Genomic DNA, 15,988 nt, shown 5'->3' with positions numbered 1-15,988 from the left:
GCGTCGACCCTCCCGGGGAGGCTGCCGCTGCCCTGCTCTGACCGGTGGGCCTGTCCCTCATTCCTATCAAACCAAGCCGAATCCCCCAGCCCTGAAGTCTGGCTCCAGACTTGTCTCTTCAAATCCTTAACTTCATCCCATGCTCCAGTCAAACTAAACTTTATATTCCCCAAACATGTAGGAGACTTCTTACCTCCTTGTTTTTGCTGGTGCTGGCTCATCTCTGCCCATTCAAGTCCTACTCATCCCTCAGGGCCTTTGGGTCCTTGTAACCTCCTTTCTTGACCTTGGGGGCAGTGGTCAGTACACACCTGGCACTGGGGAGACAGGGTCTCTGTCACGGCCCCACCCCTGTGTGAGTAGAGGACTTGCATGAAGACACAGCCTGAGTCACCTGTGTGACTCCCCAGAGTACCTCCTAATTAAAGGAAGCTAAATTTAAGTAGGACCTTTCAATAAATGGGCACTGGAGTGAACTGATTTGCTGATTTGCAATACCCAGGTCTTCAAATGTCCAGTAGGGCAAGGGTCCTCTCTACTCCCTCCCCCTGTGTCAGGCTTTCAAACAGTGGTGGAGGGTTAGAAAGAGTGGCCCACCCTGACTCAAAGGGACTTTTGGTACTAGGCGGAGATCCAACCTTTTATGTCCAATGCCCTGTCCCATGTTGCCTACGTCCCCCTTGAAATGACCAAATGAACCCAGTAGGAAGAATTCCGTATCACCTCTAGAATCTGGAGAAAAGCCTCTCCATCTTAACCAAAAGTTCAAGGCCAGGAGTGGAGATAGCTGAGCACAGTGGAGCCACTCACTGCCTGTTGAGGGGGACCACCAAGTTTCACTCCCATTTCCTTGTATGGAGATAAGGGTGGTCTTGGGGTTTGGGGGGGGGCGGAGGACAAAATCCCAACTTAGCGGCGTCTTTGGAGTCTGTGTGGGGTGGGACGTTGTGGACTGTAGAGCCAGCCTTAGCAGCAGGCACGTGGAAGGGCAAGTGTGCCGAGTGGGGTCAGGGCAGTGCCAAAGTTGCCCCCTTCCAAGGGCTGGAGGGGGAGCCACTGCCCAGCTGGTTCCAGTGGGTACTTAGGCAACAGAGACAGAGCAATGGCCACAAAGGTCAGACACAAGAAATGCTTGACCCAAGCTAGGACTTCTTTTCTGTCTTATGTCCTATTTAAGAACTGCTTACCTATTCCAAGATCATGAAATGTTTCTGTTTTCTTCTAGAAGTTTTAAAGTTTTAGCTCTTAAATTTAGTTTTAGCTCTTACCTTCATTCTAATTAGGGTGTGTAGTATGAAGTCAGGATTATAACTCTCTCCTTATCTGGCATATGAATCCCCACTTGACCCAGCATCATTTCTTAGATCTTTCTTTCCCAACTGGCCATATATATGTGGGCCCTCTATTCTGTTCCAGTGATCTATACACGTAGTTTTACATTAACACCACACTGTCTAGTTTGCTGCAGCCTTATAATAAATTTTGAAATCAAGTAGTGTAAATCCTCTTTCTTTTTCTTTTCAGAGTTGTTTTGTTCATTTTAAGTTTTTTTGCATTTCCATACGGATTTTAGAATCAGCTCATCAATTACTGTAAAACAAACAAAAAACTGCTGGGATTTTGATTGGGATTGCCATGAATACACAGAAAAACTGACCCCTTAAGAAAATTGAGTTGCTGGTCCATCACCATGGTGTAACTTTCTGTTTATTTATATCCTCTTTAAGCTCTCTCAGTATGTTTTGTGGGGTGTTGCTCTGTATTTAGTTTTCTCTTCTTGTAATGTCTTTTTCAGATTTGGGGATCAACACTGGCCTTATTAAACACTGGAAAGGGTTCTCTCTACTATTTTTTGGAAGAGTTTGTATAGAATTAGTATATTTCTTTCTTAAGTATTTGCTACACATCATCGGTGAAGCCATCTAGGCATGGAGGTGTTTTTCTTTTGGGGGGGAGGAAGGGTTTTAAATCACAAATTCAGCTTTGTTAATAGATATAAAATCATCCAAATTGCCCTTTACTTCTTGAATGAGCTTTGGTGACTCGTACCTTTTAAGAATTTGTGTATTTCATTCACCTAAGTGGTGGAATTTATATGCCTAAAGTTGCCAATATTGTTATTCTTTAACTGAATGATGTCTGATGGTGACCCTTTATTCATTTCTGATATTTGTAATTGGTGTCTTCTAAAGGCTTATCAATGCAGTTGAAATTCATTATTTGTGGATTCTGTATTTATGAATTCACCTACTTGCTAAGATTTTTTTGTAACCCTCAAATCAATACCTGCAACGCTTTCAGATGTTGGAAAACATGCACAGACACTGAAAAGAAATTGAGGTGCCCAACACACAGGTTCCCAGCTAAGGCCAAGAGGAGTCGCCATGAGATGGCTCTCACACTGCAAACAAATGCCCTTTTCGTCGTCTATTTAATGCCAGATCTGGGGCATTTTTGTGGTTTTTGTTGGTGGTTTTGCTGTTTAAAATGGTCCCCACGAGGGGCACCTGGGTGGCGCCTGGGTGGCGCAGTCGGTTAAGCGTCCGACTTCAGCCAGGTCACGATCTCGCGGTCAGTGAGTTCGAGCCCCGCGTCAGGCTCTGGGCTAATGGCTCGGAGCCTGTTTCGATTCTGTGTCTCCCTCTCTCTCTGCCCCTCCCCTGTTCGTGCTCTGTCTCTCTCTGTCCCAAAAATAAATAAAAAACGTTGAAAAAAAAATTTTTTTTAAATGGTCCCCACGAGCAGTGCTGAAGCGTTGTTTAAATGCAAGAAGGCTGTGGTGTGCCTTATGGGGAATATGTATGCGTTAGATAAAGTTTGTTTGGGCCTGAGTTAGAGTGCTGTGGGCCATGAGTCCCATGTTCATGAATCAACAATATGGATTAAATTAGGTGTCTTTAAAGAGAGACACACATAAAACCAGGCTATTACTGATCTGCTGACATAATGTTGTGGCCAGAGGCTGGCACAACCTAACCCTGTATTCTCCCTAGCAGCAGTGGCTCAGTGTTCTCTAATTCAGTGTCCCCCACAACTTTATAGAACATAACTCCTGCAAATAATGAGAAGCAATTGTACTATTGATCTCAACGATCCAGCTTCTTGTTTCATTGGTTTTCTCTATTGTTTTTCCATTTACTATTTCATTGATTTTTATGTTTATTACTTTTTTTTCCTGCTTACACTGGGTTTAATTTGCTCTTCTTTTTCCAGTTTTTAAAGGTAGAAGCTCAGGTCATTCACTGTAAGCCTTTCTTCCTTTCTAGCATAAACATTTAGTGCTATTAATTTCCCTCAAAGACTGTTTTTAGCTGCTTGTCACTAAATTTGATACGTTGTGTTTTCATTTTTATTCAGCTCAAAATAATTTCTAATTTCCCTTGTGATGTATTCTCTCTTGACTTATAGTTTATTTTAAGTGTTATTTGCTTTCCAAATATCTGGGAAAGTTCCAGATATCTTTCTGTTATTGATTCTCACTTTAGTTCTGTGTGGACAGAGAATATACTTTGTATGACTTCAATCCTTTCATATGTTTCCTGAGAATTGTTTTATGGCCCCGAATGTGACTTTATCTTAGTAAACATTCTATGTATATATCTCCTGATATTATAACCAGTTCTGCTTTGTGTACTTTGAACCTTTTTATTTGAAGCATAAACATTGGTAATTCTTATTATCATTTTGATAAATTAGCTTACTATTCTGAAAGGACTCTATCTCTGGTAACAATGCTTCCTGTGAAATCTACTGTGTCTGATATTAATATAATTAAATCATTATAGTTTGTTTTTTTGTTTTGTTTTGTTTTGTTTTTTAGCTTTCTTTTCATTAGTATTAGTAGGCTTATCTAATTTCAACCCTTTAACTTTTTTCCTTGTTTCAGCAGCTTGGGAGACTACTGTTCCCATAGAAGAATGCCATTTGCCTTTATGTTTCTTTATGTAGTTTTAGTGGCATAACTTGATTTTGATGTATTTTGAAGGTTATATGTATTGAGTGGTATAGAAATATAGAAAACAAAAATGTGTACAAATATGCAGAAATGTATACTTTTTTGCTTTACTGCAACATTGTTCACACTAAGCCCCTTGCAACTGAATGCTCTGTAAATATAAAAATGTAGACTTCGTGTGAACGATGTGTGGCCTTGGATAAGTTCCTTGACTCAGTTTTCTCCTCTGTAAAATGGGGATAGTAATAGTACCTCCCTCATACAATGGTTGTGAAGATAAATGAGCTAATACATGGGAAGTACTTAGAACAGTTCTTTTAAAAAAAATAATTATTGGGGCGCCTGGGTGGCTCAGTCGGCTAAGCGTCCGACTTCGGCTCAGGGCATGATCTCGCGGTTCGTGAGTTTGAGCCCCGCGTCGGGCTCTGTGCTGACAGCTCAGAGCCTGGAGCCTGTTTCAGATTCTATGTCTCCCTCTCTCTGACCCTCCCCTGTTCATGCTCTGTCTTTCTCTGTCTCAAAAGTAAATAAACGTTAAAAAAAAAATAATAATAATTATTATTAATTTTGGTCTAGTGCAAGCAGGGAGGAGCACAGAGGATCTGAGGTGGGCTCTTTGCTGGCAGGCTGACAGCAGTGACCCTGATGTGGGACTCGAACTCAAGAACTGTGGGATTGTAACCTGAGCTGAAGTTGGATGCTCAACCAACTGAGCCACCGGGGTGCCCCTCTCAGAACAGTTCTTGACATGGAGTAAGCGCTATGCAAGTGTTTACGACCACTCCACGCTTTAACTTCTAACTGATCTGTTTCATTACATTACAAATGAGCAGCTGTAGTTGACAAGATGTAGTTGGGTCCTTCCTTTTATCCAGTCTGGCAATATCTTGTCTTTTAATTTGCGTTAAGACCATATAAACTTGATAACTTTATTTTCAAATTTCTAGGGAACAAATACCAATACCCCAGTATTAGTCTTTAAAGCAAACCATGATAAATTCCTGAAAGTGGAACCATTTAGTCACATTTTCTGGGCACAACGTAATGAAACTAAAACTTAGTAACAGAAGGTTAACTGACAAATTCTGAACCATTTATACGTTTTTTTAAATCCCTCCACTGAAAGGCAAAATCAAAGCGGATGTTCAGAGACGAATGACAATTAGAATACGAACTGGAATGTTTAAGCGCATGGAGCATGGGCCTGAAGCCAGGTGTACCTCACCCGAGTTCTGGCTCTGCTGCCGCCCGCTCTCTGTGACTCTCATCCAGGTCAATAGATAGATAGATAGATAGCAATACCTATCTTGGAGGATTTTTTTCTGACTAAATAGATGACACTTAGCACTCTTTAAATGTCACTGATGTGTGTGTGTGTGTGTGTGTGTGAGACATTTCCCAGTCACAGTTTAGATCTGTGAAAAGGGAACTCTGTTTCTCTGTCTGGATCCAGCCCCAATTCTACTGATGGTAGAAAACTTAAACTTGAGCACTGAGGGAAACTCAGTCACTTCTTACTTTAGTCTCTTGGGGATTAATACTCAAGCAATCCACACTCTTTCCTGGCTCTCTCCACATCTCTGGGTCAACTTCTCCAGACTCGGATTCCTGGGCAGGAACATCTGTTTGGCGGAGCTGGGACCACATGCTTTGGGAAGGAGAACAAAGAATGAATGTCTACCCTCCTGCAGCTTCAGTAGTTAGGTGCAAGATCTTTTACACGCCAATAGAGATTTCTCCACACCCCGAGCGGCCCAAACCCAAACCCAGCAAATGTGGATAAGATCTCCCTTTCCAGAAAGAGGAATTTTGTTTCTGTCCTAAATTCTGTTTCCCCAGAATGTGCTGCGTCCCATGACTCAGTCCTTCTCAGTCGAAGCTCTTGTATTGTTATAAACTCTTCCCCCAACTATAGTTTAAGATTCACACTATGCGTTAAGCCCTTCAGGTTTTGGCTCCATTCTGCAGAGGTTTTTAGAACAAATAATTCACTGTAATAGCTCAATGAGTAGAAAGCCAGGGCAACTAGAAATTTAATACCTTGGCAGAAAATCTCATTTCATCCTCTTATGCTGTCCTTATTATCGTTGTTAGAAAATATATGGGATGCAGCCAAAGCTGCACTTAGAGAAAAATACACAGTATAATAAATATGAGCACCAACTTTAAGTTAGACCAGGGTTCAAAATATCCCTGCTCTGATACTTACCATCCATGTGACCTTGCAGAAATTCTTTAACTATCAAGGCTTATTTGCATAATGGTGTCAATAATATTACAGTTTATCCCTGAACAACATGGTGGTTAGAGGCACTGACTACCCCCATGCAGCCAAAAATCTGCGTATAACTTTTTACTCTCCAAAAACTTAACTACTGTTGACCAGAAGTCTTACCAATAGCTTAAAACAGTCGATTAACACACAGTTTGTATGTTGTGTATTATATACTGTATTCTTACAATAAAGCAAGCTAGAGAAAAGAAAATGTTATTGAGAAAATCGTAAAGAAAATACATTTACAGGACTGTACCCTATTTATTGAAAAAAAATCCATGTAAAAGTGAACCCACTCAGTTCAAACCTGTGTTGTTCAAGGTAAACTGTATTTGCTTCATAAAGACGTTGTGAGAATTGCATGAGATAATTCCTTTAAAGTACTTAATACTATGCCTGTGTGAAAGGAATTCTTGAATAAACTTGAGAAAGTGGTCCAAGAAACTTTTTGGTCATTCTTGGCCACTTGTCACATGACCATTCTTCCAGTGGAAACTTTCAGTAGAAGAGTGTGATACACAAGGCTCAAGCTGTTTTGGTTCCATGAGATAATAGATGTAAGATACAGAGGCGCTTGGGTGGTTCAGTTGGTTCAACGTCCGACTTTGGCTCAGGTCATGATCTCACGGTTCGTGAGTTTGAGTCCCATACCAGGCTCTCTGCTGTTGGCACAGAGACCGCTTTGGATTCTCTGTACCCCTCCCTCTCTGCCCCTCCCCCATTGGTTCTCTCTCTCTCTCAAAGTAAGCTTAAAAAATAGAGGTAAGATACAACTGAGCGTGGAGTATTTTCTTAGATTTTACATTTTGCTGATTTGCAGTGTAGTATTCCTGACAACACATAGACCAAGTTTATCTCTCAGTGCTCCAAATGAGAACAACAAGCTGTAGTTAGGTGACGTCACCGTCAATCTTGGATAAGCAACTGGAAGGTAGGAAGGTAGAAGGGAAGGAAGTCGTTGCCACATCAGATCTATAGAGCTAAACTGCAGATGAGCCTCTGATTGTCCTCCCTAAGAGAGGGAGCTCTTCTGAAAACCGGTAAAGAGAGAAGCTTCACCATCAAAGGGCTGAGGAAAATGTATAGTGACTTACTTAATCCTTTGATTTGAAAATAAAGGGACTCTAATGAAAATCCCTTCTTATTGACATTTGTATTGTTACAGACCTGGTGCTTGTGTCCCTCTAAAATTCATGTGTTGAGGGGCGCCTGGGCGGCTCAGTCGGTTAAGCGTCCGACTTGGGCTCAGGTCACGATCTCGCGGTCCGTGAGTTTGAGCCCCGCGTTGGGCTCTGTGCTGACCGCTCAGAGCCTGGAGCCTGTTTCAGATGCTGTGTCTCCCTCTCTCTCTGCCCCTCCCCCGTTCATGCTCTCTCTCTGTCTCAAAAATAAAGAAACGTTAAAAAAAAATTAAAAAAAATAAAATTCATGTGTTGAAACCTAATCCCCAATATGATGGTATTTGGAGGTGGGCCTTTGAGTAGTGATTAAATCATGGGGGTGGAGTCCTCACGAATGGGACCAGTGCCTTTATTTACTTATTTATTTATTATTATTATTTTTAATGTTTATTTATTTTTGACAGAGATAGAACGTGAGCAGGGGAGGGGCAGAGAGAGGGAGACACAGAATCTGAAGCAGGTTCCAGGCTCCGAGCTGTCAGCACATCTGCACAGAGCATGATGCAGGGCTTGAACTCACGAGCTGTGAGATCATGACCTGAGCCGAAATTGGACGTTTAACCGCTTAACCGACTGAGCCACCCAGGCACCCCTGATTTGATTTGATTTTAGAGAGAGAGAACTCAGGAGCAGAAGGGGAGATGGGGAGGGAAAGAGAGAGAGGGAGCGGGTGAGAGAGAGAGAGAGAGAGAGGGAATCTTCAGCAGGCTCCATGATCAGCACAGAGCCTAACTCAGGGCTCACTCCCATGACCCTGGCATCATGACCTGAGCTGAAATCAAGAGGTAGACAACCAACTGAGCCACCCAGGTGCCGCAGAACTGGTGCCCTTATAAGAGATCTGAGAGAGTTCCCTCTTCCTTTCTGCCATGTGAGCACACAACTAGAAGTCAGACTGCAACTCAGAAGAGGGCCCTCATCAGAACCCCACCTGCTGGCATCCTGACCTTAGACTTCCAGCGTACAGACCTGTGAGAAATAAGTTTCTGTCGTTTATAAGCCACCCAGTCTATGGTAGTTTGTTACAGCAGCCCAAGGTGACTCAATGTATCTTAGAATTCTGAACCTTACCCTTACTAAATTATAAAAGCAATCAATTACCTAATTTCGGGCCTGAAGAGAGAAGGCTGTTCCTTGACCTTTGAAAAATGCCCCTAGGAGCACTTGGGTGGCTCAGTCAGTTAAGCATCTGACTTCACCTCAGGTCACGGCCTCGTGGTTCGTGAGTTCGAGCCGGACTTCGGGCTCTGTGCTAACAGCTCAAAGCCTGGAGCCTCCTTCGGATTCTGTATCTCTCTCTTTCTGCCCCTTCCCCCCTCATGCTTTTTGTCTCTCTCTCCCTCTCTCTCAAAAGAAAATAAACATTTAAAAAAAAGGAAAAACAAAAGAAAAATGCCCCTAAAGTGGCCTGAAACATGACTGATAATATAAATATTATTATACTAGTTATTTTAAAAGAAAAATAACAAACTAGGTGTGGATGAAAGCAGCTAGACAAATTACAAAAAATAAAGAAAAGTACCATAAACAAATATTGAACTATAGTTACTGAATGAATGCTGAAGTATTTGGGGGCAAAATGTACCAGTGATTGCAACTTACTTTGAAACACATAAAAAAAATAAGATGGGGAGCGCCTGGGTGGCTCAGTCTGTTGAGCGTCCGACTTCGGCACGGGTCATGATCTCGCAGTCTGTGCGCTCGAGCCCCGCGTCGGGCTCTGTGCCGACAGCTCAGAGCCTGGAGCCTGCTTCTGATTCTGTGTCTGCCCCTCCCCTGCTCATGCTCTGTCTCTCTCTGTCTCAAGAATAAATAAAAACATTAAAAAAAAATTAAAAAAAAAAAGATGGGTGGATATATGGATAAATAGTGATAAAGCAAATATAGTAAAGTGTCTGTTGTAGAACCTAGGTGGTGAGTATATGGATTTTCCCTTTCAAATTGCAAGTTTGAAATCTTCCATTATAAAGTGCTTAAAAATTAATTGATATAGAAATTAATATAGTTAAGAACAGAAAATTATGCCTTAGAACAAAGAAAAAGAGAATTGAAAACACATCCTAGAGCTGGAAAACATATCAACTGGATAAAACTCTATGAAATCAAATTAAAAAAAGTCTAAAAAAGGGGAGAAAACTCAAATGTACTACATTAGTAATAAAAAAAGGGGATATAATCTTTTTTCAGAAGTGGTCAGAAAAATAATATTGTCAACCCTCCACTAGTAGTTTTTCTGAATTGGGCAATTTTCTAGGAAAATACAAATTACTAAGATATATCTAAAAGAGAAAAAAATCTGGGGCACCTGGGTGGCTCAGTTGGTAAAGCATTCTACGTCAGCTCAGGTCATGATCTCACAGTTCGTGAGATCAAGCCCTGCCTCAGGCTCTGTGCTGACAGCACAAGGCCGGCTTCAGATCCTCTGTCCCCCTCTCTCTCTGCCCCTCCCCTGTTCATGCTCTGTCAAAAATGAATAAGCATTTACATAAAAAGAGAGAGAGAGAGAAATCTAAATGAGCCAATATAGCTATTTTTAAAAAGGGAAAATACCACTCCTTACCCAAACAGAGATGGACCCAAAATGGGTTTGCAGCCAAGTTCCATCAAACCTTTGAGAGAGAGATGATTCTAAGGTAGAAAACCTCCCCTGTTCATTCTAATGATTAGAATGATCTTGATTCCAAAATCTACAAAGTATAGCAAAAGAAAAAACAAACAAAAAAAACCCATAATGCAACATCATTTATGACTATAAGTGCCAGATTCAGCAAATTGAATCTAGTAGTGTATTATCTGAATAATACATTATGACCAAATAAAATTTATTTCAAGGGCATAAGGATGGTTTCATATTAAGAAGTATATTCGCAAGTTATACTCACAAGTCAAGGAAAAAATGTAAGCAGATGCCAAATATATCCTTGATATAATTCAATATTCATTACTGAGTTAAAAAAAAAACCTCTTATTTTTTCCTTAGCAGAATAAAGGGAAGCCCCCTGAAACAAACAGTAAAACATGTCATACCTGGGGGAGCTTGGGTGGCTGAGCCGGCTAAGCTTCCGACTTCGGCTCAGGCCATGATCTTGCAGTTCATGGGTTTGAGCCCCGCATCGGGCTCTGTGCTGACAGCTCAGAGCCTGGAGCCTGCTTCGAATTCTGTCTCCCTCTCTTTCTGCCCCTCCCCCACTCACTGTCTGTCTCTGTCTCTCTCAAAAACAAATACACGTTAAAAAAAATGCCATACTTGAACATGTCATGCTTACCAGTAAAACAATGTGACATTCCCATTAAAATCAAGAACATAGCAAGGTTTCCAGCAATCACCACTGTTATTCAACTTTGTTCTGGGGGTTCTAGCCAATACCAGGGCAAGAAAAAGATGTAAGAGGTATAGATATTGGGAAAGGAAGAGAGAAGAGGGCTTCCCCTTGGAAAAACCTAAGAAAATCCATTAAATTAATCTAAAATTTAAAAAATGATAGCCAGGGCCAAAAAAATGTTTTTAAAGAACCAATGCACACAGCACCAATAGCCAGTGAGACTTAATCATAGGGGCACGTTGAGAATAGCAGCGACAAAAGTACTGCATTTTAAAGCCCCCGGTATAGACGGACTTCACTAGACAGATGACCACAAGCATCTTGCTTTGAGGATGATATCCTTTCATCACGAGAAGAGCCTGGGCTGTTTTAGCAAGAAAATGAATACTCTTATGAGGGGTGATTACTCTCAGTGGCTGCTAAGTGGCTGGTGGGGAAGGTGAGCCGGTTCCAGAGCTCAGAGCTCAGGCCAGGGCTCACCCAACACTTCAGAGGCAGCAAACTATCCCAAGCGCTCCTGCCTGAAGGCAGTGTTTGTGTGACTAAAGAAGGTGCAGGGGGCCTGGAGGCTTTCTAGATCAGGGAGGGTGGGGAGTCTTGGAACTGGGGAGAGATGCTGGAAAATGATGCTGTGAAGGGCTGAGAGAGGAACAAGGAGGGGAGCGGCGTCAGGAAGGAAGGCATGTGCAGGGAGACACCTCCAGAGGGCTGAGCCGAGAGGCCTTCCCCATCTTGGGCGATGTGCTGGAGTGAGTGGCAGATACTGTCACATCTCCTCATCCTCTTACTTGGCGTTGTCCTGGCCTCCTGGGCTGGCACTTTTTTTTTTTTTCCCCTCCACTTCCTTCCCTAAATTGACTTGGCTCTGCTCTCGGTCGGTCGGGGAGGCTGAACTTACAGTTATGGCGACAGGCTTCCTTATCTTCAGGTTTCTGACTGGGTTCAGCAATGGTAGGAAATGGACGGACGGGCGCAGGAAATGGCGGTCCAGGCAGCGCTCTCCTTGTGTTCTGGTAACCACCCCGCTGCTTTGGGCTTCGGGGCCCTAGGGGCCCCATATTCTAGCTCACGCCTGCACTCTCCCTCTGGTTTCTTACACTCTGCTCACACCTTTGTGAATAGTCCCCTTATCAAGCCTTCGTCAAATTATCCTAATGGGGGGTGGGGGGCACCTGTTTTCCTGCTGGGCCGGGATCAGCATGAAATCTTACCTGCTGGCTCAGGAAAGCAACTACTCACATCTCCAGCAGAGCTCAGTGCCAGATTGGTAGGGGGAAGACAGGTGAGGTGGTACTCAGGAAGAGGGTAGCATGTCACCTGATTACCTGGTGGGGTTCTGGCCAAGATGGGGCTTCCATCTGGCAGGAACGTGCCAACCAGCAGAGATAGTAGAAACGCCCCAAGTATGAAACCATGGTCTGGAACTTCTCCTCGCAGCCTTGTGGGGTAACCACCTCTGCCCCCATGTGGACAGAAGCAGGATCCTGCCGTAATTAGCTACAGAGAGATCTTGGTACAGAGAAAACTCTAGAAGGATTCTGCACTCACTGGTAAAAGCAGGGGGAGGAAGGTGCATTGTGGGTAACTTTGTTTATATTTCCAGGTATCTTGGGGGAATGCACGTTATTTTTTATAATGAGAAAACAATACTGCGAACTTCACTTTGGAAAAATGAAAGTGTTTGGAGCTGGGGGCAGGGGTGTCATCATGCTTCCCCACGTGAAGGTTTCCTGCCTTACCCTTGCCCCCCACCAGACTGACTTCCTGAGAACCTAACTAGACCTTAGATTTCGCAAGTGGTGTGTATGTGCACCATTTTGCTGTGGGCCAGTGAGAGAACAAGGTGAAAAGCGCTGCATAAACTATCATTCAAAGTGCTGGACAGGGGTGCCCGGGTGGCTCAGTCTGTTGAGTGTCCAACTCTTGATCAGCTCAGGTCATGATCTCACGGTCGGGGAGATGGAGCCCCGTGCTCTATGCTGACAGTGGGGAGCCTGCTTGGGATTCTCTCTCTCCCTCTCTCTCTGCCCCTCCCCTCAAACTAAATAAATAAACGTTAAAAAAGAAAGTGCTGGAGAGCTGTATCAGTCACTCTTATGATTCCCGTTGCTCCTTGGACTCGTCTATCAGACACCAGCTAGTGTGCTCGCCTTGTCGGTCTGACCTGACACTGAACTTAGCTCACTCTGCCCATCCCCTGGTGTCCACCCTCGTGGCGTTCTCCCACGTGGCTGGCTCCATCTCTGAGCAGCACAAATCCTGCCCTGTTGCCTGTGCCAGGGAAGGCCCAGACCCGGCCTCGGGCCTTGGCTTTGCCCTGACTTGCTGTGCGACCCTGGGCTAGTACTTCTGCTCTCTGGGCCTATTTCCCTGCATGTACAAAGTGGAAATCTACCCCCCAGCTTCAAGATTGCTGGACTGGGGAAAGGAATTTCCCTAGGAATGATGCCTCTGCTGTCCCTTCCCCTCAGCTGGCAGAGCTCACAACTCAGGCCTCTTCCACAGCCGGGAGAGAAGGGGGAGGAGAGTATCCTGGAGCAGGGCCTCCGGTCCCTTTGGGAAATGGAGTGCCCCCTGTGGGGTGTGTGGGTTTGACTCCCACCAGTCCAGGGCTGAGGGAAAATCATCAATTCACATGAAGGAAAATAAAATGTTTTCTATGGATTTTGTGGCAAGGCCATCAGCATTGCTGGCAGGCTTCACTTTCCTCCCGTGGTAGAACTGAAACAGGACGAGGCCGAACCCTGAGAATGGGGGCCCAGGGGAAGCCTGGCACCCGGCCTGGCTCAGTTAATGTTTCCTCAGTAGAGTCTAGGATGTTCACAGGACACAGGAAGAGGAAGCACAGCCTGATAGCGAGATCAGTGGATGATCTCAAAGGTCTCTTGTGACACTGAAGCTTGATGGGCTCCACAGTCATCCGGGTTCACCAGCACAGCCAGGGGGGCAAGGGTAGAGGCTCTGGATGCCATTCTGGCCTGGCATTCGAGGCCGGCAGGACTGATCTGCCTGACACCGCCCCTTCCTAACTTGTCAGCTCCACCGTTCTGTCCCGGGGACCAACCCAGACTCTCCTGCCTCTGTACCTTCGCTCAAACTGTACCTCCTACCTAGAATGCATCTCCTGAAGTCACCTGGCAAAGCCCTTCTGTTTCTCTCAGGCCCAGCTCAAATCAAACCCTCTATAAGAAGCCTTCTGTCTTCTTCTTTCTCTCCTCCTTCTAACTCTTCCCGAGTCACTTTGTACAGTTAGATTACCTACTCCTGTCTCTCCAGGCAAACCATTACTAATGGCAATGCCACTCAGGAGCTCTTAGTTGACAGACTTTCTTACTAGAAACAAATGTCCCAAGGCTTGTACTGTAGCTGTCCTAATGACTGTGACTGATGCCAATAGTGGCCCCATGCCAAGCTCACCAGCTCACTGAGAAGGGAGCCTAGGCTGGAGGAGGCCTAAGAGGCCTTTGCATTAGATGTGGGATTGGCGTTTTAAAATAACCAGGGAAGAGGCCTGAGAAATGGAATGAGGCTGTTTAAATAACTGGAGGTAAGTACTGAAGATACGGAGTCAGAGAACGTTGATGATGGGGTTCTGCTACCTAGTTGCAAACAGGGGTCCACCTAGCACAGCTGGGGCCAGTTACTGGGAAAATAAAACTATTTCCATGTTTACACTCTAACAAGTTGAGACTGCCAAGAAACTGGCTTTACCTGGAGGCAAATGCTGTTGGTGGCCTTTGCCTTCTTACTTGCCTTCCTGCACTTTGACTCCCCTTGGGCAGCGGAATGTTCAGTCCCTGACTGTCTAGCTATAAAAATGCTGTTCCCCTTGGCCAGTTGTCTATGGCAGGAATACGACGTGATCCTGGCCAAGGAGATACAAGGGACAACTGCCGAGGGATTTTTGAGAAATATTTTTCTTAGTCATAAGAGGCACTGGCAGCAAAAGGAAAAGACACTTGTGACTCTTTTTTTAAGTTTATTTATTTATTTTGAGAGAGAGAGAGATGCAGGAGGGGCAGAGAGAGAGAGAGAGAGAGAGAGAATCTCAAGCAGACTCTGCACTGTCAGCACACAGCCTGATGCAGGGCTCAGACTCATGAACCATGAGATCATGACCTGAGCTGAAAGCAAGAGTCAGACGCTTCACCGACTGAGCCACCCAGGCGTCTTGAGAAGGCACTTGTGACTCTTGTCTTTCTTCTTGCTCAGAACGCTGTGCTTGAAGCTTAGCTTGGAGCTGAGAGAAGCACCAGGAGACCATAACGGGGCTGCGATCTCTTCACCATGGACCTAAAACAAGGATGTGGTGCCATGAGTGACATATTTATCTGCTGTCCATGCTCTGTAGAAAAACGGTAACTTTGGAGAGATCAACCATTTAGAGTCATCCAGTGACTGGCCTTACGCCCAGCTCGTCTGTCCTAGAACCGTTGGAAGCTCCCTGATAGAGCTGGTTCGGAAGCGAGGCATCCAGGAAGCAAGCAGGATCTTCCCCTGGTTGGCCTGCTTCTATTTACTTCTGTTGGATTTAAATTTTCTGCACTCGTCACAGGGTCTCCTCTTTGTTCCCATTTTTGCTCTTGGTATAACAACTATTTTATTATTAGTCGCTTTGGATAACTCCCTCTTCCAATAGGTCAGCCTCCAAAGCACTCCCCTGTTACTGGGCTCTGCTGGTTGACGGTACAAAACCGGTGGGCGTGTGCCTGGCCGGAGCGCCAGGCCCTGCCGAGTGCTCACGGGTTGAACGGGTGTCGGGGTTAACAGCCTGCTAGAGAGATGCACACTCCACAGAGGACGCATCCAGCAGAAGTCTTCTTCTAGGAAAAGAGTCATTTCCTGAGAGAAATCCATTCCATCAGGTTTAGGTGGGGCCGAACTCCCCTACCTTCCCTCCTCTGCCACAGTGGTGGGCATGTGACCCAGGCTGGGCCTATGACTCTCTTGGGATCCATTCCTGCTCAATCACTTTCTGTAGACTGGGTGGGAAGCGATTTCATTTGCTTTTCTAGCATCTCAGTTTCATTACCTATGGCCATAGGAGCTTCTGAATCTTTCTCTGGAAGCTACTTTTCATGTGGGTATCTCACCTTTTAAATTGTCCTCCTCCTGCAGAACTGCTTCCTCCTGAACTTCCAGGTCCTCCCTGCTGATATTGTTGGGGCACAAGAACCTCGTCTCTCTCCCCTCACAGCCCAGCTGTCTCCTACAGAATCTCGATTCAAGGCCTCTACCAGCCCGACACACTTGA

Source organism: Panthera tigris, chromosome D4 (genome assembly GCF_018350195.1).
Source record: "Panthera tigris isolate Pti1 chromosome D4, P.tigris_Pti1_mat1.1, whole genome shotgun sequence".
Lineage (NCBI taxonomy): Eukaryota > Metazoa > Chordata > Mammalia > Carnivora > Felidae > Panthera > Panthera tigris.
This window is presented reverse-complemented; position numbering follows the sequence as displayed.